A 25,011-nucleotide genomic window follows, 5' to 3' on the forward strand; every position below is an offset into this window, starting at 1 on the left:
GGGAACAGGCCAAAGCTTATGACCTATGCATTTATTCATAAATAAGTAAATCTCCAATTTGTTATTTGGGAACTGAGGTATGTGGGAAAGCCTCCAGTTACAAATATTTTAGAAGAAATCTCTGGAGCTAATATATTAACAAAATGAAATCAATTTACAGACAGTCATCTCACATAATGATGAAGATAATTTGTATTAGGAGAGTTGTATAATAATAGAAGTTCTTCTTAAGGATCCAATTCAAGTCAATATGCATTGAATTTGAAACTCAAGCAGTGAGAACATGCTTACTGCTGTAATCTAGACATGAAATGCCCCCAAAGATGATGTGTTGAAGTCTTAATCCTACTTTAAAAGGTAGGATCTAGTGGGTGAAAGGTCATTGAGGATATACTCATGAAGGAGATATTGGGATATGGCCCTTTCCAGTCTGAATTTGTTTCCTGGATGCCAATAGGTGAACAGTTTCCTCTATTACTTTATGATGTCACTGCCTTCGATAGTCCTAAATCAATGATGTCAGCCAATGAATGGAAAGTAGGAGTCAAAATAACCCAATCTTTTATTTAGAAGTTGTTGGTCTCAAGTTTTATTTTTTAACAGAAATGGGATTAGCACACTTACTGTGCCTTCTGTAGTCATTGAAATGAGAAGTTATAAGTTATAATACTATACTCTAAGTTAATTGAGATACACAAATCTTAACATAATATACTGAAGAAGATCTTTGAGAAGTTAGCTCTTACTTGGACACTGAGTCGAAGTGAAGGAGGAAAACACCACTAAATAAAGATTAATTTCTCAAATAGAATCTGGGCAGATAATCCTGGACCCACATAGTGTTCTAAGATGCCAAGCTCCTTTTACTCTGCTGCATTGTACTTCATCGACTTAACCTCTTGGCCATTGTCTGAAAGATTACACTGTTGCCTGATATTTTATAGGACATATTTGTTACTACTATATTAACCAGAATACTCTGGCCATGCCTTGCTGCAGAAAAAAAATGCTGAAAGTAAAGCTCTATTCGTTAGATTCATCAGAGATGTATAGAATTCTATCTGGGTTAGAGACTAACAAATGAATAGATGAGAATCTAGTCTGTAGCAGACTTGAAACCCTGTTAAGATACACCAGTAATGGAACACAGGCCACCAGAGCTTTTTCCTCTTGCCTTTTCCTATGAAGCATCTGGAATGATATCATTCTTTCTTGCCCCATCCCTTCCTTCATCCCCTCCCTAAGTATTTCTCAACATAAGCATCACCATAGCTAATATACTCAAGGAAAACCAGGATTCCATTGGTTTTTGTTACTGCTGTTGTTCTTACTTTACTTTCTGCCTAGAAAATTAAGGATATAAAAGCTTTTGCTGAATCTAAATCTTTAAGATATGTATACTTATGATTTGAGAATGTAATCTGTATAATTCATGCATGCACAGACAAATACACCCACAGACATACACACACATACACAGACACAGATACACATACACAAAAACTCAAACACATATAATTTAAAAATAATCTCATTAATACATTTTCTTGCAGAATATAGAGATTCAGAAAATACCTTTTACTTAGACAATGTGGTAAAAACAATTAGAAACATAAAACATACATTTTGAATCAAGGGTAAGAAAATTCAAGTCATATTTTCACTAACAAAATGTCAAAGTTATGAGTCAAGGGCATATGTAAAAGTCTATTTAGCTCATCTCAAAACACTGTATTTGGGCATCAAAATGTACTATATTTATCATCTTTCACATATATCCTATTGGGGTTTTTTTTGTCTTTCATATTTTCTTATACTTACAGAGGTTTATTTTGTAATTTGTTTCTGACATCTCTAGGTAGGTAATAACATCACTGAGTTTTCAATCTCTGCTTCTTTCTATTTTGTGTGTTTAGGACAATAAATTACAATACAATCACAGTTTGCCTGCATTCTAAGAATGTCTATATATCGTATGTTAGTTATTATTGTTATAAGTTATTACTGTGATTTTCATTGTTTGCTCATTGAGTCATGAACGACTCTGAAGCACACTACTTAAGATCGCTCTTGCAGTTGTTACTAAAGAGTTTTATTTTTAAAATGTATTTCAAATTGATTCCATTTTGATCATAGACTGTTCTTTGACTTTTAGAATATCTTAATCTTGTAAAACAGCATAGATACTTTTCCTTTGGATAACTTCTATTGCCCTAACTTCTATTTACAATCCTCTCTTCAGATATATTCAATCTGCCCTTAAATCTATTTATAGAAGGCTTTCCTTCTATCCCTGAATTGCTTCCTGACTTTTTCTGCTTTTAAATAAATAAGTATGCTGATTCTGTACAAATTATATTTTCTTAACTATGTTAATTATAGTAATTTTTCAATCTAGATCTGAGGACTCCCAAATCTGGATCACTTTTTGACTGTTTGTAGCTATTTATTTTTAGTTTACTTATCTCTTTATTCATTTAGTACCTTTAAACTCAATATGAAGAGAAAAATGCATCCCTAATCAGTATAAGAGTTGACCTCAATTTAATCAGATAATGAATTAACTTGGATGGAAAAAACGAAACAAAGCCAAAACCATAAGATTCTTGGTATGTGTACTGCATTTCACTTTCCTTCCATTTGTTTGTTTATGAATCGTAGGGTCTTATGTGACCCAGACTGGTCTCTAATTCACTATGTAGCCGAGGATGACCTTGAACTTCTGATCTTTCTGTTTCTACCTGGTGAAATTATGTAAGTGTGTAACTGTACTAGGCTTATATGGTTCTGGAGATGGAACTCTACCAAGAGACTCTGAGTTATACTATCACCATCATCATCATCATCACATCCATCATCACCACCACCACCACCACCTGCACTACCTCCACCACCTCCACCACCACCACCACCTCCACCACCATCACCTACACCTACACCTACACCTACACCTACACCATCATCACCTGCCCCCCTACCCCGATCACTAGTACCACTATCACCATCTCTACCACCACTCTACTACCCCACTTCCTTACTCTTAAGATTAAGGTTTATAGTTAAAATGGCCATTTTGCCAAAAGCAAAATACAGATTCAATGCAATACCCATCAAAATCCCAACTCAATTCTTCACAGAGTTAGAAAGAGCAATTCTCAAATTCATCTGGAATAACAAAATACCCTGGATAGCTAAAACTATTCTCAGCAACAAAAGAAATTCTGGGGGAATCAGTATCCCTGACCTCAAGCAATACTACAGAGCAATAGTGTTAAAAACTGCATGGTATTGGTACAGTGACTGGCAGGCAGATCAATGGAACAGGATTGAAGATCCAGAAATGAACCCACACACCTATGGCCACTTGATCCTCGACAAAGGGGCTGAAAACATCCAATGGAAAAAAGATAGCCTTTTCAACAAATGGTGCTGGTTCAACTGGAGGTCAGCATGCAGAAGAATGCGAATTGATCCATCCTTGTCTCCTTGTACTAAGCTCAAATCCAAATGGATCAAGGACCTCCACATAAAGCCAGACGCTCTGAAGCTAATAGAAAAGAAACTGGGGAAGACCCTTGAGGACATCGGTACAGGGAGAAAGTTTCTGAACAGAACACCAATAGTGTATGCTCTAAGATCAAGAATTGACAAATGGGACCTCATAAAATTACAAAGTTCTGTAAGGCAAAGGACACCATCAAGAGGACAAATCGGCAACCAACAAATTGGGAAAAGATCTTCACCAATCCTACATCAGATAGAGGGCTAATATCCAATATATATAAAGAACTCAAGAAGTTAGACTCCAGAAAACCAAACAACCCTATTAAAAAATGGGGTACAGAGTTAAACAAAGAATTCTCACCTGAAGAACTTCGGATGGAGGAGAAGCATCTTAAAAAATGCTCAACTTCATTAGTCATTAGGGAAATGCAAATCAAAACAACCCAGAGATTTCATCTTACACCAGTCAGAATGGCTAAGATTAAAAATTCAGGAGACAGCAGGTGTTGGAGAGGGTGTGGAGAAAGAGGAACACTCCTCCACTGCTGGTGGAGTTGCAAATTGGTACAACCACTCTGGAAAGCAGTCTGGCGGTTCCTCCAAAAACTGGGCACCTCACTTCCAGAAGATCCTGCTATACCACTCCTGGGCATATACCCAGAGGATTCCCCACCATGTAATAAGGAAACATGCTATACTATGTTCATAGCAGCCCTATTTATAATTGCCAGATGCTGGAAAGAACCCAGGTATCCCTCAACAGAAGAGTGGATGCAAAAAATGTGGTATATCTACACAATGGAGTACTATTCAGCCATTAGAAACAATGAATTGATGAAATTCTTAGGCAAATGGATGGAGCTAGAGAACATCATACTAAGTGAGGTAACCCAGACTCAAAAGGTGAATCATGGTATACACTCACTAATAAGTGGATATTAACCTAGAAAACTGGAATACCCAAAACATAATCCACACATCAAATGAGGTACAAGAAGAAAGGAGGAGTGACCCCTTGTTCTGGAAAGACTCAGTGAAGCAGTATTCGGCAAAACCAGAACGGGGAAGTGGGAAGGGGTGGGTGGGAGGACAGGGGAAGAGAAGGGGGCTTACGGGACTTTCGGGGAATGGGGAGCTAGAAAAGGGGAAATCATGTGAAATGTAAATAAAAAATTATATCGAATAAAAAAAAAGATTAAGGTTTTTGAGAATTCCAAAATTTCATTTGAGAGATTTTTTTTTCGTTTGTCGTTGTTGTTGTTGTTTGTTTTGTTTTGTTTTGTTTTGTTTTAACCAGAAGTTTTTTTCTTGAAGGCTGAAAATATATAAATTATTTTCCATAATTTTGGCCACAGGAATCTATGTAGCCTACTTGCCTCTTAGTTCTCCTCCACTTCTTCACACCTTACATTCTGCATCTTACCACTGCATTCTCCCAGAGGAACCCTGTGAGAGAACTCTCCTGTGACCAAAAGCCTTCAGACCCAAGTGCATAGAAATGACTAAACTCCAGTTTTATTCTGCCAAGCTCCAGACATTGTCACACTATTCTCAGGCTCTTGTTCACGTGCCTACACTCTTGCCCCAAATGTGTTTTACAAATCAGCAAATCCCTTGAGAAGAGAACATGGGGGTTTCTCCAAATATTCAGCTCTTCCCTTCTTTGAAGATCATAGAACAAAATATTGTGGCTTCTTTGGTTGCCTGCTAAAGCCTTCACACAGGAGTGATCTGTTCTGACCAGGTGATGAGACACAATCAATTCGGTCATAGCTAGTGATTGATATCTAATTTATTTCCACAAGATTAAAAGCTTACTTATATAATTCGTACAAAATCTGAACCTCAAGATCTGCTTAGCCAACAGAGATGTGTCAAAGAAAGCCGAGAGTTTTATGTACCAACAGCGAAGCATAAGGAGGTGCAAGCTTAGAGGGCTCTGGTAGGAACTCTCACGTCTTCTGAGAAGCTCTAACAGCCCCTGAGACGTCTGTTAAATACTCAGTTGCCTTGGCTAGCCAGGGCTTCTGTCTTCAGATGGCTACCCACCTCTCTTTCCTACCCAGGGAAGAGACTCCGGAATGTTAGTGTGTGTGGCTAGGGAAGATGTTATGTTTCTTGCAACCTCTTCTCAGAATGTTAAGGATGAGAGATGTGGGTATCAGATAAAACTACTATAAAAGACAAGAGCAGTGCTAAAGACAGAAAGCATTTGCAAAGATTGTTGGAAGGAAGGGACAATTTCTAGGGAAGCTCTGGTGCAAAGAGAAAGCTACGGCAGGAAAAGATCTCTAGCAGGAGCTAGTATCCAGTAAGCGTATGCTGGACTCACTCAAGTGCTCATTTCTCTCCTTAATTCACTTACTATCTTCTAGACAGAAGAGGGAGGGACAGTACAAGGGAGAAGGGACTGGCAACGTGCTGATTTCCATGAAGTCTCATCATTCCTCCTATATCTGCCTTCTGGGAAGTTTCCCTGCATTCTTTTAATAATCCTGTCATCAGTGCAAGGCATCTAGCTAGGCACACCTAGCTATGAGGAGAATCCTGATTTCCTCTGCTATCCTGTCCCTCTGCAATCTCCTACAGGCTCTGGTGCTATTCAGTGTTAATGAATATAATCTCCTTATAGCTGCACACCTAACTTTAGGTGAGAGATAGGAATACTTCAAATCTCACTGCAGATCTGTACATACTCTAAAGTCACAGTAACACTGAGGTTGACAAGGAACCACAGAATTAAAAATCCAAAAGAATGGTATTTTCAAATAGTGAAAGCTACCTTGGAGAACCCTCCCAATTAACTACATGCTTTGTAAAGTCTGTTTCTTCTGGCTGAAATAGCATGAGTTCCAAAGTATAGTCCAGAAACTGTCCATTCAATTTACATCCATACGGCTGGCTAAGGATCCCTGACAATTAAGCACCACTTGCTTCTCATACATTGGTGCTATGTGGTGCACTTTTGTTGCAAGATGGTTGCATTCTGTTCCTTGACATTGAACAACCACGGTAGATTCAGAAGAAGTGGCAGAAGATCCTTCTAAAGGTTAGCCAGGGTGAGGGCTAGGAAGGGTGAAAATTGCATTGTTACTTCTGAGAGGGAGAAGATAAGGCCTTTGGAGCAGCAGAATTAAAAACTGCATCTAGAAGGAATCAGCCAAAATATCCTCTCAGGATTTAACAATTAAAGCCAGAATTTGAACCACATCATTGACTATCATAATGCAACTTTACATCTGATATTTCCTCTATATTTATGATTTATATTTATGATTTATGCTTTGGGAACCTCTATGGTGCTCAGTTTATTGATGAGGAAGGTGAACTAGAAAGAATTAAAATTCCATATTCAGCTTGACCCAATCAGTTAGCATTAGACCAGAAGTAGAGTCAAAGGATATAATTTCTACCTCTACATGGTACCTTGGGCTGATTGATTGATTTCTGTATTCACCCAGTCATTCATAACGCAGGATTAATGTTCATCCAAAACAAAGGTTAGGTGTGATCAAGTTAAAATACTGGGATTTAAAAATAACCACCATTTGAAGTTCACATGAATTTGACTCTTCTTTCCCTCAACAGGATCCAATAGGCAACTGGATATCATTGGTCTGGAGATAATCAAATGTCAATATCCTTTATAAAGGACTGGTTCCATGTCATATGTGTTGTTAAGTAGCTTTGGCACATAAGCAATGTTTATTGAGTATAAAATAGATTCCAGGTATAATTTTGTCCAGTTAAGTCAGGGAAAGCAAACTGAAAAGTCTTGAGAAGAAAGATAGGAAAATAAGGTCACTAAGTCTTTTGTGGCGTGTTTCTCAGGGCAGGAGGCTCGTTGATAGGTAGGGTGATTGATAGGGAGGGTGATTGATAGGGAGGGTGATTGATGGAGTGATTGATAGGGAGCATGGTTATTTCATTCAAGGATCTTTGCATGTTTTCTGTTATACTGAGTCAATTTTTTTTTTCTCTATAACCTTGGCTATCTGGGATTGTGATCCTGAGGGCGAATGTAAACACGTCTTTCTCTTCCCTGATACAGTTCCTAGGCTTAAGGACAGTTCTACACTCACCTCTGATTGTCCACCTCTGATATGTTCCATCTTGCTGAAGCTGAGCCTCTCCTGTCTTTGAATTTTTTTTAAAGTGAATTTTTCTTTGGCTAGCATTATCCTCAGAAGACTTCTGGGTTCTCTTTTTCTCAAAGCAGAATGTGAGGCACCAAGAGGGATGGAAAGACTCTCGAAATAAGTCTAAACCCAAGTCTTCTTGATGATTGGATGCGTGAGTTTTTCATTGTATCATAGATCATGCTTCCCAATTCTACAGTTCCAGAACTGTCCCTTAACTTTAAATATAGCACAGCCATTCCTCTGTTGAGGTACTTATCACCCCCCTCACCTCATTCAATTGGTTGTATTCTCCATTACTGTGGCCTAACAAAAGACAAGTTCTATTCATACCCTTACCACACTGTGGAGGCCTGTCAGGTGACACTATAAAGTGTCAATGCCGAGAGCACATCAGAAGTATTGGGGGCTTTGTAAAAATTAATGCTGAACCCATTCAAGATGGAGAAAATCGAGGTGGCCCCAAGCCACAGTAATTCTATCAGGTAAATCTCTTTAAAATAAGAAGTATCACATAAGAGCTAGCTCACCTTGCTGAAGATAAGAATAACTCTTGTATTTGAACCTGAGAAGGGGGAGTAATTTGTTCTGCGAGTTGTATTATACTGCTCGAGCCCAACCAAAAGAGGAACAGACGGAGTAGCCTTATTCCGATCTACCTGTGAAGACTGGGGGAACTCTTCTTGCAATTTGAACTAGATTTCAAATTTACACGTATGAAATAAGTTCTCAAGTGCTGTGGGATATGATCATCCCATCTGTCCTTGCATCATTCCTGCATAGACTGTCGGGTAAGTGGTACCACACTGTGACTGTTTTATAGGATAGACACCTAGATGCCTGGATCAGAAACAATAGCCCAGGTAGTGTCAGAGGGACATCGAGTCTCATTTACATTTTCTGACAATATCTATGCAAGGTGTAATTCAGTCCTCATGAATTTCACATTTTGTTGAGATGATACATAGAGAGAGAGAGAGAGAGAGAGAGAGAGAGAGAGAGAGAGAGAGAGAGGTGTTTAACAGGAAGGGGAAAGAAAATGTGTATGTTAAATGCACACAAACAGTACATTTGCAATAGTGTTCGAGACCTGACCCCTGCCCATCTCTTCAGCATCTGTAGACTGTATGCCCTGTAAGCATCTCATCTCTGGTCTTTCCATACTGAGTTGTGCAGAGGAGTTTATGAGCCAATCATCCCCTCTAGCTGTGAAGTCTATGGGAGAGAGGAGGTTGGTGCCGTGGTCTGTCTGCACCTCTAATTGCATCCATAGTATCAGTGCCTCTTCTATGCTGTACAATAGTTTATTGGCCACCTGATGCTGAAGAGTACGATGTGCTGATATGCCGGTGTAAAAGGGGCACGCCATGCGTGTTCTCATCTGGTGCCTGGGTCACCCTTTCTGCATTCTGCACAGCGCTGTTCGCACACTAACTGCCTTTTCAGACTGAGACTTATTCCCCTAGGCTTTGGTGCTGAGGCTATCCACAGGTTCCCTATTATGGAAGATACGGGGAGGTGTCAGGACACCCAGCTAGTATCTGGGGAAGTTCTATGTGAACAAGAAGAACTAGACAACCCAAGAACGTGGTTCAGTTTCAATGAATCATCTGTCATTCCACTTGAATAGCATTATATTCATAACATGACACACCAGCATAAATTAAAATACGTGTGAAAAGAACGTGCAAGCGTCTCTGAATATCCCTTCTTGCCTTCTTCCCTTCTTTCTCTTATCATAACTGAAAATGGGCCATTAGGGAGAAACAGTCAGTGAGAAGACAAGGGATATAGGGTCCATTCATGACTTTAATTCAATGCCTTGGGATAGTCTACTGTTTTCTCAACATTGCACCAATGGGAGTCCACTAGGTATTCTCTCAGGTGAACACCATCTCATCTCTGCACGCTGTACCTAATGAGTGATTGTCATGGATTTTGGATTAAGGAACAGGTTTCTTCCATCATAGGATGGAAGACCTTATAAACAAACCAAGAAACATGCTTTTATTTTTCCTTCTGGTTATGACATCTGCCAGTCATATACTGTGGGAAAGTCATTCTGATTTCTGAGTATCCTCCTCCTTTGAAAAGGGATAGAAAACCGAATGGATGCTATTACTGACTTAGAGGCTATTATTGTCCAGTAGACTTAGGTTTAGGATTCAGAAGTCTGGGAGCACAAGCTCACGGCCATTTGATCCGAAGAATGTTTGGTTTTTAACCTTGCTTCTGAGCCTTGGTTTCTGTCTCCTTTAGTAGCTTATTGACCCTATTTTTTTCTAATTAATGATTACTTGATTGGGACGTTAATAACAACGTCCCAATATGAACTGCTATAAAAGACCTGTTGAAATGATACCTCCAATGAAGTCATTTGGTGACAGTTATGGGAGGAAAAGCTCGTGCCCAAACAGAATAGTTCTCTAAGAAGCAGACGATGCGAAATCACATCTTCTCCAATCTTCTTTGATTCACCTTGGAAATCAGTCCAAGAGCGGTTCTATGGCAGAATCCATAGCAGCAACTAACTGGGGATGGTAGTGGCTGATAGCGTTGCTGAGGGGAAGCCCTCTTGGTCAGCTCTGGGTCATTCCCTTCTCCAGTCCAAATGACTCCAAACTCTTAGAAAACGTCAGAGCCAGGAACCCTCTCAAAACTCCAATTTTACTGGAGATTTAAAACATACCCTTTGTAGATGCCCCAGGGATCATCGCATTCATCTCACTCACCTATGGCATCCATATAAACCTGAGGAATTTCATTGCTCAGTTGTTCTGGAAAGACCCTTGCAACCCAAATACAAATTCTCAGAGAGATTTGAAACAGCACCGTATTTTTGTCAGAAAGGAAGACGTTGCTTTCATCATGTTCATTTCTGCCACTCTGTAAAGGGAACTGTATGCTAATGTGCATTTATCATCCAGTCTGGTTCTTGCCTTCATCAAGGGTCCGGTTCTACTGAATAAAGAGGAATGCTCATGAACATCTGAATGCAAACAAGTAGCTTAACAAAAAATATAAATCTCTGGAAGTGAAATGTAATTACCAGATTTTAAAAAAAAAAGGGACCCATTTAGGAGAGCCTATCATATCTCGCGTCTCTGCACGCAGCTAGCTCCCCCCAACACTGCTCCTGTTGTGTCAGATAGTGGCAGTGTTGAGCCCGGGAACCGGCGCCCAGCCCGCGGCGGTCCCCGCGGCCGCACAGTCTCCGCGGCAGACTCCGACTCGCTGGAGCTACTGGGCCGCGAGGGCACTGGGGAGCGGGAGGGGCTCGGGGGCGGCGTGGGGTCCCGATCCGCGTCCCCGAACTGTTCTCTTTTCCCCTCTGGCAAGAGCCCCGCTGCCTCCAATTGACCGAAATTCACCCAGGGGGGCGGTCGCGGGAGAGAGAGGTCGTTGGCCGCTCGCCGGCTGCGCCTCCCTGGGTTCTGGCTGGGGAGCGGCCCGGGCTCGCGGGGCGAGCAGTGTGGGCTCCCGCACCCCCTCCGAGGGAGATCGCAGGGTGGCAGTCCCCGTCGGCTCTGCCGCGCGGCCGCTTCAATCCTCCCCCTCCCCCGCGCACGCCCTCCCCCTTCCTTTCAGTAGGACTCCGGGACTCGGGAGAGGGCGCGGGAGGCAGGCACACGGGCCCGACCCCACTCCAGCGCTCGCCGGGGACGCGGGCGGGAGGCGAGGGGACGCGGAGGGGGCGCAGGGCGGGCGCGGCCATAGAGCGACGGCGGCGGCGGAGGCGGCGGCAGTAGCGACCGCGGGCGGACCAGCGGCGGCAGGGCCGGCGGACGCCGGGGACCGAACTGCACAGCTCAGCAAAAGCGCCCCAGCCCTCGGCGCGCCGCCTCCTGCGAGCCCAGCCGGGCAACATTTTGTAACCCTCCAATCCATCCTTTGGAGAAAAGGGAAAAAAATAACATTGAACGGAGAGATGGGGAAATCTAAATAATATATATGTACATATGCATATTTATGTATATGTACATATATGTATATTATATTTGGTTCCTGCTAAAATTAGCCGGGCTCGCCGCGCGCCTGTGTGCGAGTGTGTGCGAGTGTGTGTGCGTGCGGGCGTGTGTGTGAATGTGATTACTCCAGGACTCCTCGGGCTCCGGAGACGCCATTTTCCCCCTTGATATCTCTCTCCGTAAATCGGTGGCGCGGCGGAGGCGGCCGCGGCGGGCGGGAAGCGCGGGGCTGGCCGGGGCGCTCGCCGCCGCCTGCGCGCCCGGGGGCCCCGGCGCCCCCCGAGCGAGGGCGGCCCGCCCCGCGCGTCGCCGTTTGACAGATGCTCGTCGCTATGGAGTTGCCGCAGCAGCACCTTTGGGGGCTCGGACGAGCGACCGGAGACGGAATCTGAGCGAGCGCCCGGGCCAGCAGAGCCAGAGCCGCCGGGACATGGGTGAGCGAGCGCGGCGACCTTGGCGCGGGAGCCGGGGCGTCTAGCCTCCCGCCGTGCCGCGGGCCCAGCGCGCCCGGGCCCGGGGGCGGCGTGTGCCATGCATGCAAAAGTTCACGTCGCCTTGCCGGGGCTTTGACTTTGCACTGGGTTGGAGAGGGGGTGGTGGGGGGACCGGGCCAAGGGGGCGGGATGCAGGTCCCCGCGAAGCTGCGCGGGGATGGGCGCGATTCCACCGGCTGGTGGGTCGGCAGTGGTGCTGACTTAACTGGAGTAGCCCGTTGGTGGCTGTGATGGTGGTAGCGTGGGGCTTGGAGGGCTGGGAGCTTATTGAGTTTCGGCTAATCTGATTCCCCTCCCCACCCCCTCCTTCTGCACCCTCCCTTGGTCCTGCTGCCGGCTGCCTGGGCTGGCGGGTTTGGCTTTGGTGAAGTGGACTGGGGAAAGGGAGGGGGTAGGGAAAGGGGTGGGGAAGCGGCAGGATATTTTTTTCCCCTCTCTTTGTAACTTGCAGGTTAAGTGGAGCTAGAGAGCTACATTGTAACCTAGTTGGAATAGGGAGGGGGTGTTAAATGTATCAGAATCTAACGTGTCATTAATAGAAGAACAGGAGAGAAGTGGTCCAGCCAATGAAGGTTGGTGGATGCTTGCGTTCTGACTGTGTGTTAGTTTTTCTCTTACAAAAAACAAAAAACAAAAAAGAAAACCTTAATCAGTGGATTTGAGTCTCTTTCTTGTGCTCTCTGGGCTGGGTTGTGAAAAGGCAGGAATTCCCTTAAATGCAGAGAATGCCCCTTTGAAAGCACGCATTGTGTGCGTTTGTACAGGAGCAGAGGGCTTGGGAATTAACGGCAGGCTTCCCTTTCGGTGGTTTCCAGTGGGAAGTCACTCCGGAAAGGAAGCCTTTCAGTATGGATTTATTGTTTTTGTCTTTCGAACCATTATCTCTTTGACCAAAATACTGTCTGAGAAGTTCCTGAGAATCCAAGTCAGGTAAATTGGAGTGGGCAGATGTGTAGCAAGCCGGTGATAACAGGAACGCTGCGTTTGTTGTCTGTGATGGAAGCATTGTTGGGTAATTGCAATTTCCGATCAGTAGAGCATGCTGCTCCTAAAAAAATTATAAGTTACTGTCGAAATGCTATCTTCTACTCCGCACACTCTCCTGTCGCCCCCCTCCCAGATCCGTACCAGCTAGTACAGTTCTGAAATTGCACTCAAGTAGAGTATTTTCTTGAAGATCAGGAAAGTTGTTCACTTGGAGGAGGCTAGAGCTGCTGGGAGTGAGCGACTAGTGGTTACTCCCCTGCCCCCTCCGCCCCCCCCCCGTCCCCACCCCCCACCCCACCCCCGATGCTGTGCTTATTCTTTATGTGTCTTTGTGGGATTCTCAGCATGTATATCTGTCTGAAAGGACTGTTGAGGGAAGGATTTCCGATTTGTTTCCGTTTCAAATAAACTCTCCTGATAATCTCATGGTTGACTTCTGACACTAACAGGGCTGTGTGTGTGTGTGTGTGTGTGTATGTATGTGTGTGTGTGTGTGTGCTGTGTATGGTGTGTGTGTGGTGTCCTTATTCTTTCAGAAATTCTCCACTAAAAGGGAGTAGTTCTAAAGACTCTATAAGAATCTACATTCCTTTCCCTGTCCCTCATCTTCCTGCCCACAAACATCCACACCTTTCCTGTTGAAGTTTGGTTCAGAGTCCATGGTCTTCATGGAAATACTGCTTTTATTTTCTTAAAAAAAAAAAAAACACAACTGCCTCCCTTTCCTTTTTCTTTCATCTTCTTTCTATCTTCCTCCTGTTTTAAATCCTGCCCCCCCCCCTCCATCCCATCCTGCTGAAGATTTGCTCTAAAAGTGATTTCCTAAAGGAATTGTCACCAAAACTCTTTGGTAGTTTGAGTTCATCCCTCTTACAGGGCCTGTAAATAAACACCATGTGTTTCATTCGTGTTCAACGAGTTTTGAAAGCGCTGTTTGCTTGTGCTGTGCGTGAAGAGGGACCTGGAGTGGAAGAGTGCTCTGGGGCCACATCCGCAGACCTGGGCACACAGGCAAGAGTTTCCTGTCCTCTTCCCAGTCCAATGCAGCCTGGATGGCAAGAGAAGGCAGTGCCAGCTGGCCAGGGAGGAGAGAGTTCACAGCCTTTAAGATGTAGCCAGTTTACCATCCTGCCTCCCTCTTCTCTTGACTTTTGGGACTTTCTTCCACTGTCCTTAAACTCCTGGAAGGAGGCTGATCTCTTTGCTCTGAGTGGGATTTTCAGATTTCAGAGTCACATTGAAAGCACAGTGTTTCCAGCCTGTTGTTTCATCTCATTGCTGGTTACTAGCAAAGGGATGTTATAAAGAAGAAGGAGAAAGAAGGAGGTGGAGGTGGAGGAGGAGGAGGAGGAGGAGGAGGAGGAGGAGGAGGAGGAGGAGTGTTCCAGGCTAATCAGAAAGGAGGAAAAGGGCAAGTGTGGTCCCAGAAAATACTGAGAATGTTGCTTGCCACACAATTCTTTTCTTCTGTGAAAGAAAGAAAGAAAGAAAGAAAGAAAGAAAGAAAGAAAGAAAGAAAGAAAGAAAGAAAGAGGAAGGAGAGAAAGGAGAGAGAGAGAGAGAGAGAGAGAGAGAGAGAGAGAGAGAGAGAGAGAGAGAGAGAGGAAAGTCAGTTTGAGGAAGTTGAGCTGCAGTTGGAGTGCGGCTGTGCAAGCTGCTGCTATGTTAGTAATCTGAGCTGAGCTGGGGAAGGAGGTGGGGATCACGGGCAGTCAGGAGACTGAGGGAAAGGGACTTGTCTCTCTGAGCAGGAAAATAGATGTGTCACTGGAATAAACAAAGTGGAGGAGGGGAAGGGCTTGTAAAGGGGCATCTCAGGCAGTGGCGTTGCTTAGGAAGGGGTCACTTGGCGCTTGGAAGGAAATAACTGCCTTACAGCTTAGGAGGAGCCTGGCAAGCACAAGGCTGTAATCTGATCTTTTTCATCTTAACATCAGAATGCTACAGAGGGAAGGCCTTGCCTGGGGCTCAGTTCTAGGAGTCCCTTGGGAAGCCTGGAGGTATCCCCCCCCCCCAGGGAAGCTAACAGCCCCTGCTGCCAGGAGGGCATCTGGTCCCAAACTGCCTTTCCTCACAGGGGGCTACTTTGAAAAGTACCTGATCCTTGTGAAGGAGGGGGGGGGGGAAAGCAGAGCTTTGGGTTATTATAGACTTTAGTTAAAAATGGCCAGTGGGGAGAGGTAGGAGAAGCAATATTGTTAAAGAAGAAATAAATACGTGAGTGCTCTCCTCTGGATTTTCCATTCCTTTTCTGCAGTTATCTTAAGTTTAAATACCATGAGGGGCCAGATCAATACTTCTGTGAAGCAAACTGTGCATCTAGGAAAGGAGTGTTCATGCAAAGTGGTCCTTATTTTCAGGCATACTACAATCTCTGTCATGAAGCTTCTGTATCACATGTGAAGAGAACAGCAGATGCACTCATGTGTGTAGAACGTCCTTTCTGGGGTCCTGTGGAGACACTGGAACTTGGCTGGGCTTTCCTTAGCCTCCCAGAATGCCAGTTTCTTCCTTGGAGACTTGAAGCTTTAATTAAAACCAGAAAGCTATTGAAGACAGACCCAGCCAATGAAATTCTGTTTTCTGTGACGCTCAGGGATGAGAAATAAATAATTTTTTTTTTCTGATGGCATTTCAAGTTGCTTCAGTTTTACTCTTGACAGAAGAACAGGTACATTATCATTAACACATTAACTTTGTATAAGGAATCACAACTCTTAATATTGGATGTGATAGGGTTTGTTCAGAGAATGGTGGTATGAAAGAATCCTACAAGCATAGGCAAGGAAACATCTGGAATGCTCACAGCATTGTATCAAAGAAGACATCCTTGGAAAGTCCTCACTGAAAGTCACTTTGTCCATTAGCCAGGTTCCTGTGAGGGAGGGGGGGGGGGGACAGCATTTAATTCTATTCTTGTCTTCTAATGTGTCATGAAGTTAGATCAGCTATGATAAAAATGTGGAATCATTTACAAGGAGAAACACTTTTTGTTTCTTTTGTTACAATTTTACAAAGTGACAGTTGAGGCTTTGTTGGTGTTGAGGTTCATCTTGGCAAAAGCCAATCCACAACAAAAACGTGGTGGGACAAAAATGACAAAAAGAAGGGGTTGGAATTCCAGAAAACCTGAGTCTATGCCCTGCAGTGAGCTAAAGATCTCAGGCTACTTCCCACCCCTTAAGCTTTCTAATCCACAGTAATGCTATGTTAGAGGCCAAGCTTGTGGACTTGTGATGGACATGGACGTCAACACCCAAATTTTCCCTAAATGGTTGTATCAGAATTGAGTAGGAGGTGCTAGCACCATATAAGTTGCATTCTCTCTCTCTCTCTCTCTCTCTCTCTCTCTCTCTCTCTCTCTCTCTCCCCCTCTCTCTCTGCGTGTGTGTGTGTGTGTGTATGTGTGTGTTGGGGACAGAGCTCTTATTGTGTGAATACTTTTCTTCCTTTTGTATTATTATTATTATCTTTTTTTCTTTTTTATTATTATTATCTTTATAATTATCACCACCACCATCATCATCATCATCATCATCATCACCACCACCACCACAATACACAGGGATATCCCTGTGAAATCATAGCTGTCCTGGAACTCATTATGTTGACCAGGCTGGTCTTGAACTCATAGACACCCATTTGCTTCTGCTTCCCAAATTTTTGGATTAAAGGTCTGTGCCACCCTTTGTGGTGTTCTGGGCGCTCTTGGTGAAGGTGAAGGCTGGCCTAATCCTTGATAAATACTAAAAAGAAAGCAAATGAAGCCATGGAATTGATTCTTACCTGCATTATCCTTCCAAGTTTCCATTTCCATTTTCATCTAGTCTCCTAATAGGTTTTTATGTTCTTTGAGACACATCAAGTGAGGAGGAAATAAATGTCATGATTTGTCCAACTTTTCAGTGATGTATTTCATAGGTACAGGCAGGGCAGCTTTCCTGTTTGAAGATTTTACCCCATTGAAGGGTGTGGTCTAAGGCCAAGGAAGTATTTTTAATAGTCCTTGGTTTAGAGAAAAGCAACTGCTGACTCGCTATTCGGTGCAAGTGATGTTAGTGTCAAGGGAAGAATGTTCTCAGTTCTGGAGCCCACAGGTTCTCTTACAGTGGTTCTTCCTAATGCTTTGACCCTTTCATTGCTATTTCATAGCTGTAACTTTGTTAGTGGTTTTAATTGTAATGTAATAGCCTGGTATGCAGGACATCTGATATATGACCCCTGAGGAGGTTGCCTTAGGAGAAAGCAGATGCTCCCTTCCTAGAGCTATGGTGGACTATAGTAGGTTATGATACAGAGCCGCATCCAAGACACAAACAGAGTTGCTGAGTAGACTCTCAAGTGGGCAAGAGCTCATCCTTTCCAAATAGTGAAGCAAGAGAGAGGGTAAGTTGTGACCTTTGTTCAGAAAATCATCTTGACCTAACTTGACTTTTTCCACCAAAAACGTTCCTTTTCATATGCATAGGACTTTGTTCATTTCAAAAATATCTTCATATTATATCCACCCCCTCAAATCTTCTTGTGCAGGAAACCAAGGAAATGTTTATCCCTGCTCAGAAGATAAGGTAAAAGTTACCTTAGGTTGCCTGAAATGATCCAAGTTAGTGGTTGACCTGGAGCTGTGTTAATGTGATCACCATCAGAACTAATGTTGCAAGATCTGTTCTGGACCAGTTCTCATTACTTCCTGGCTAAATGACTCCATAACTTATGTAGCCTCTTTGGGTCTCAGTAGCTTAGCCAAGGAAGTGGGGATAAAGATGTCTCGGTCTGTATGTCCTAGAGGTTATAAGAGTTAAGTTACTCTAGGTGATTTCACCAGACTCTTTCTGTCCTTTAGCTCTTGAGATTTTTCTGTGCTGCCTCTTGGAAACTGATTTTGGGATTATCGTTGCCACGACCCACTTTATAAGGAACACCCACAAAGCTCTTGTGTCTAGTAGTTCAACAAACTAGCAGCACATACATATCAACTGATGGGCCAGGTGAGCTCAACTCCACCATGAATGTGCTGCATGATTAGATGTATATTGAGCCAAGCTGTGTATGACTCAGAGTCTCATGTGGTGGCCAGTCCAGTTGGACCCAAGGCAGTATTAGCGCTCAGGACATTTTCTTTCAGAAAAGAATTAGGTAGGAGCAGAAAAAGGAAAGGATGCCGGTCTGCAGTGAAGAGACAGAGGGTAAAGAGATGGTTTCCATCAGGGTCCCATGGGCTTGGGAAGCGCCACCTAAGACAGAACTTCTAATCTCTCTGAAGGAAAGGGCTGAGAGCAGAGAGTCTCTTTCCTAGCAGATCCAGGAAACTTTTCTAGAGTCTGGAATGTTCTTCTCATTCTCTTGGCTCCTGGAGTCTTCTACGCTCCTCTTCTCCTCCTCCCTCATCACACCTGGTGCTCCTTCTCCTGGCTTAGCAAGATTTTCCTTAGTGTTCAGTATATAGTGTTTCCCCACTTGTAGCAGCACACAGGGCTTCTACCCACTTCAGACTGGTCTCCCGTGATACCTCTGAGCACTCTGCCCTGCCCCCTTAACACCTGCACTTGCTCCATTGCCAGATCCATTCGGGAAGGTGGCCTGACTGGTCCTGTTTAACCAGAGCACCTACCTGTTAGAACAGCTGGCACCACCATGGTGCCTCAGTGAGGACACACTGCTTATTCCCAGGCAGCTCTGGCTGATTCTTGCCAGTTGCCAGAGAGGACTTCAGGTCTGTGGCATGGGCTTGGCATCCAATCATGCTGCTTTGATGCTTCTTGCCGTGGTTTCCCCAAACTGTAGACCTATCCAGGAAAGGTGCAAGCTTGCCCCTTAAAGCTCTGTATCTGTTTAGGATTGACTTCCTCCTCCTTTTCTTCTTCTTCTTCCTCCTCCTCCTCCTCCTCTTCCTTCTCCTCCTGCTCCTCTCCTTTCCTGTGTTTTTTACTAGATCTTTTCTTTATTTACATTTCAAATGTTATCCCCTTTCCTTGTTTCCCCTCCAAAAACCCCCTATCCCATCCCCCCTCCCCCTGCTCACCAACCTACCCACTCCTGCTTCCCTGTCCTGGCATTCCCCTACATTGGGGCATTGAGCCTTCTCAGGACCAAGGGTCTCTCCTCCCTTTGATGTCCAACAAGGCCTTCCTCTGCTATATATGTGGCCTTGAGCCATGAGTCCTGTCATGTGTACTCTTTGGTTGGTGGTTTAGCGCCTGGGAGCTCTGGGGGTACTGCTTGGTTCATATTGTTCCTCGTATGCATCTGCAAACCCCTTCAGCTCCTTGGGTCCTTTCTCTAGGTCCTCCGTTGGGGATCCTGTGCTCAATCCATTGGTTGGCTGTGAGCCTCCACTTCTGTATTTGTCAGGCACTGGCAGAGCCTCTCAGGAGACAGCTATATCAGGCTCCTGTCAGCAAGCACTTGTTGGCATCCACAATAGTGTCTGGGTTTGGTAACTGTTTTTGGGATGGATCCCCAGGTGGGGCAGTAGGATTGACTTCTGCTGTGTGAATCCATCCCACACTTTCTGCAGAGGTAGACTGTTGGGAGTGAATGTTTTTAAAGTATACCGAATGGTTGCAAAGTGAAGCAACATAGGAGGACCTCTTGGAGTGAGGAATGACGAGTTATGTTAACAGCTTTTTATAGTTTTGGCTGTTGGAAATCACCCAATCTTAGCTTCTCCCTCAACGCCCAAGAGGTAATGAGTGGTATTTTACCACATGGGTGTCTTTCCAGGCAGTAGCGCTACTCATCCATCCAGTAATCAAATGCTTATTAAGTGACCACTAGACTGTCTTCACCGCTCTACTCCTCACAGCTCTTGGTTGTCCGCTGAAAATTTCAGCCTTGCGACGACTGTTTTCCACAACCCTTTCACCACGTAACCATTCCATCCTCTTCAGCTCTCCTGCGTCTCTGCTCATTGGTGACCTAGCAAGCCTGACTACACAGGGAAGAAGGAGAAGCAGAAAGCCACATAGAAGGGAATTTTGAGTGTTTGGCAGGTAGACTTCAGGCTGTGCTGGCCACCGGTTAGCATGGGTGAGGATCGAGGCTCACCGCCTTCTCAGCTTTACGATGGGACAGGGAAAGGGTTAAGCCCGATTCAGGCAGTCCCATCTGAAATCCTGGGACTCTAGAGCTAGATGTGTCTAAGAGATCTAAAAAAACTTTTCCTTTAAAGTGTAGTGCTCCTCAAACTCAGTTAATGACACCGCGATGACTGTCCAAAGCAATCCCCTCGAGGACTAAGGCACTTAGCTTGGAGTTGGATGTGGTAGAAAGAGTTAGAGAAGGGGAAGTTGGTGCCCTGGGGTAAATTAAATCAGAATCTCCCCAATTAGAGCAGAAGAACAAGCTTGCAGGAAAGGGGGGGAGCGGGGCGAGGTAAGTGTGGGGAAGGGAAGGGAAGTATGAAGCAACACCACAAAAAGTAACATGGAGGGAAACAAAGGGTTAAATTGGCTTCTGCGCTGTTTTTGATGCCTTGGCTTCCCTGGTGAAATAACTCATTTGACACACAGAAGATGGTACAAAGTCAACTCTGAAAAGTTCAAAGTCATCCTCTGTAGAGGGCTTGGCTTCTGCCTTCTGTGCCCTGTAGGCATCTGGGCTCTCTGATGAAGGTGCCTCATTTACGCAACTTTGGTCTGGGTATCATTTCGCGATGCATCTCCTTAGGAGCTTGAAAGCTAGGGCAGCGTGTCTATTTCTGGGTTGTCACTCCATCCCCACAGGACTTGTCTGCTCTACCACTGGAAGTTTGTGGGGTTTTTTGTTTGTTTGTTTGTTTGTGTTTTAAATGGTTCCTGGGTTGCTTTGTAGGTGCTGTGGGGTCAGAAGGAATCCAAAGCCACATTTTTCTGCATGGTTGGATTTGGGTGGGATCAGGGAAATGAATCTTTCCCTGAGAAAGGCTCATGAGTTTTTCTGGACTATCTGGTAGCAAACCAGTTAAATGCTTAGAAAGGAAAGTGAATGGAAGGTATTGATATGCTATGGTTTCTAACTCCAGGACCTTCTAAATACTTTAGAGTGAACCTGGAAGGAAAAAATAGAGATTAAATTGTGTAAAAAGTATTATTATTATTATTATTATTATTATTATTATTATATCATCAGTATGTGCTAGTGATTCAGTTTGTCAGTGGAAAGGGAATGCTTGGAGTGCCTTGGGACTTGGAGAGATACAGAGCTGGTTTTAGTTGAACTTGATGAATCCAACACAGTAGCTTGGGAGTACTTGTTGGAGCTTGTAGGGCATTGTGATAGTTTGACTATGCTTGGTCAAGGGAGTGGCAGTACTGGGAGGTGTGGCCTTGTTTGAGGAAGTGTATCACTGTGGGGGCGGGCTTTGAGACTTTGTTCCTAGCTGCTAGGAAGACAGTCTTCTCCTGGTCACTTCTGAACAAGATGTAGAGCTCTCAGCTCCTTCTCCAACTCCATGCCTGCCTGGATGCTGCCATGCTTCCTGCCTTGATGATAATGGGCTGAGCCTCTGAACCTGTAAGCCAGCCCCCAGTTAGATGTTATCCTATAGAAGACTTGCCGTGGTCATGCTGTCTTTTCACAGCAATGGAAACCATAGCTGAGACAGGGATCATATCCTTGGAACAGAATAAGAAAGCTTGAGTGACAAATTCTATGCAGTTGTTCTTGGCTATGCCCATGACCTGTAGTTGTTTAAGCAAGAAGACCTTTGTTTTTTTAGAAAAGCAAAACACAGGTGGCCAGAAAGGATGCTGTGACATGAAATACCACGGGCCTTCTCTCTGCTCTGTACATTGTCTTTAAGAGCTCTATTAAGATGCTTTTGGCCACAGATATTTTTTAAAGTCTTAGCATTATAGCTTGTATGGGGCTTTCTCCCTTGCATGGGAAAGGTCTCCTGTAAGATGGTACTTCATCCTTGGTGAAAGGATGGTGTATTTGGGAGACATATTTAGCTAAAGTGGAAGTTATCTCATTATTGGACTAAGAAACATTTTCTGAAGTAGTTTGCTACTTGGGTGATCCATGCTAAGGCATAGTCAGGGAAGGCTTCAAGAGGGATGTGTTTGTTAGAGGACTTCCTGAGAGGCAGAGAACCTTTGATGAAGTGACACGACCGAGCTGAGGTGACATATGGATTTAGAATGAACTCGAGGAAATACATACTAATCATGTGCTGAAGAAAGCTGTTTGAGTGAGGATTAAAGTGTGTGCAGGAAGAGTCCAAGGACCACTACCAAGGTAGAGCTCAGAAAGCTTCAAAGTGTGTGTGTGCCTTGAGTGTCACCCAGAACAAAGGGATGGTCTCGTTTAGGTCCATGCAGAGTCTAAGAGGATCACTCATTTGGGAATGGACAAGGGAGAGAAAGATTAGCTCAACACAGTGCTCTACAAGAGGAGGTGCCAAGGCAGAAGGGATAGGCAGGCCCAAGGCTCTAGATGCTTGCAGCTGGGCTGAGGAGCCAAGATCAGTTTCCCTAGGAGTGCAGGCTTGAATGGAAATTTGGTGTGCAATTCAGAGATGTCCATGAGTGCAGCACAGGGAAGGCCTTTGACCTCTGTCCTTGCTGCCCTCTGTTAAGTTCTACATATCACCAGCCATTGCAGTCTGATATTCAAAAAAAGTCCCTTTAGAACAAACAACAACACATTAACATTTGGATTGAGGATTGGCCCTTCTCTGGCACAAAATACCCTACTCCATGTGACACTGAATGTTCTCTTTAGCTGTTTAATACATAGTTGGAGAAGGACACACTAGTTTCAGGAACAGTGCAATGTTGAAATGGCAGTTCAGGATACTCAGAGAACGGCTGCAAAAGAACGGAGATGGCAGGAATATCTGTTCAGCTCTATGGTAAGCCTAGCATTTTCTTTACTGCAGAAGTATAAGTTGTGTCAAACTACACTTTTGTTCAAATGGCAATGCACAAAGGAATTGCGGAATCAGACGGTTGAAGGGATGAAAGATTTGTCCTAGGCCCACATTCTCTTCAGTATCAGAGGGCCTCTCTAGAAAGATTAAGGAACTCAGCCTCTGTGTTCTCTCATTCGGTTGGCTCCCATCATTCTTACAAAAGAAAAAAAAATGCTCTTTATATTCCCATTTTACATGTGACGGGCAGATGACTGTAGGGCAAGTGATTATTAATGCTGACTCTTTGGAATTTGGTGAGATTATAAGTTAAAGAACATTTGGGCCCATAAGGGACTATGTGTGTGATTTCAGCAATCCCTAAAATTTAGTTTTCATATGTGTGAAGTGGCCATATGTCTGGATTACAATTGATAGATGTGTAAGACAGCATACTCAAGTTTATAAGGAGCAGCTTTGTACCGTGGGTCCCCGTGCCCTTCTTGCCTAGGAGACACTGTGATTATAATGACTTCTAACAGGTCTCCCATGATTCATCTATTTTGACACCATTGTGTATGCGTTATTTTTTTTTTCTCTCTAAAAATCTGTGTCGTGAATGGGATGAGCAGACAAGAAATCTGATACTGAAGATATGATGGAAGGTGGGAAGTCAGGTGTAGGAGTCCTTTAAGTAGAAGCAAGTATGGGCATTTGATAAAAAGCTGGCTAGTCCTTGTATTTTAAATGGATCATAATATAAGAGAGTAATCACATGTGTGTGTGTGTGCACATATATAAGTATATATATATTATATGTATAAGCTATGCATCAATAAACTATAGGGACACATTGGTTCTGAGAACTGCATTATTAGGTGCTTTGGTGGTTGTGCAAAGAACAGGGTATGGATTTGTATAATCCTAGGTGGCAAAAGGTAGTCACAGAAGGAGGCCTCTGGATGCCTTCAGGAGGTAGAGCCGTGAGAAGGCTGAGACAGCTGCGAGCAGACTGGTATGACATACAGCTTCATAGCAAACTTTCTATAGTTAGAAAGAATACAGTCAATTAGGGTATAGACTAGAAAGAGACATGAACCAGTGGTATAGACCTTCATGGTTACAGCTGTGTTTTATGTAAAATACATAAGGTTTTGTGCTGTAATATTGTGTGACAGGCACTGAAGGAGGTGTGTTTAGGCTGGGTCACATTAAAAGTATGAGTAATATCATCTACTATAATATTACTATGAAGCTGGGCAGGTGGTGGCACACACCTTTAATCTCAGGGCACAGGAGGCAGAAGCAGAAGCCTGATCTCTGTGAGTTCCACATGAGCCAGGGCTGCACAGAGAAACCCTGTCTCAAAACTACAAAATAATAACAATGATTGTGCTACTAATACTACTAATAATACTAAAATTGCTAGGTGATACAATTTTGCTGCTGGGTGATACATTTTTTGGTTAGGTGATACATTTTTTGCTAGGTGATACATTTTCAGCTACATAGTAGCTATCTGAGACTACCAGTAGATATGCAGTCTGTTGATCAAAATTTTATTCTTCACTGCACTAGTATGTATCTGAACTCAACTGTTGATTTGGCATAGGAAATGTTTGAGAAGATTACTAACCTTCCTGGGTCCTTGTTTTTATGTGTATATAAAGTTTACATTAAGGACAGGATTATGGCATATGGATTAAACTGATAATCACTTTAAGGACCCAGCCACTCCTTTGTTCTGTGATAGTGATCTTTCCCTAACCCCATGGAGGAATAGTAGCAGCATGTAAGATGCTATAGCTGAAACTGAGCATGCGAACTTGAGGATGGGTCCCAAAAACCAATCCCCAAGACTTATGCTCTTGTGCCATTGTGAGAAGGTAACTAAAACCAGAATTGCTAATAGTGTGCCTAGACTTAAGCCCATGATCCAGGTTTGTCTCCTGCCATTGAGTTCCTGTGCACAAGAATCGAGGTCCTCTGCTTAAGTTTGTGTTCATCTCGTCCCACTTAGTCAGAGAGGGAGAAATAACAGGAACCAATAAAGCAATGGAAAACACCAGTTCCACCTTTGAAGATCT

The 25,011-nt window shown here is 43.8% G+C and overlaps 1 protein-coding gene across 1 annotated transcript in view; it reads left to right on the forward strand.

The window, feature by feature from the left end:
• Window positions 1-10,861: 10,861 nt before the first annotated feature.
• Window positions 10,862-25,011, forward strand: part of Setbp1 (SET binding protein 1) — a 350,541-nt gene continuing 336,391 nt past the window's right edge. The window contains exon 1 of the mRNA XM_052155405.1: window positions 10,862-12,045. The gene's annotated coding sequence lies outside the window, so the exon portion shown is untranslated. The remainder of the gene's footprint in view (window positions 12,046-25,011) is intronic.

The sequence above is a fragment of the Apodemus sylvaticus genome, chromosome 13, assembly GCF_947179515.1.
Source record: "Apodemus sylvaticus chromosome 13, mApoSyl1.1, whole genome shotgun sequence".
Lineage (NCBI taxonomy): Eukaryota > Metazoa > Chordata > Mammalia > Rodentia > Muridae > Apodemus > Apodemus sylvaticus.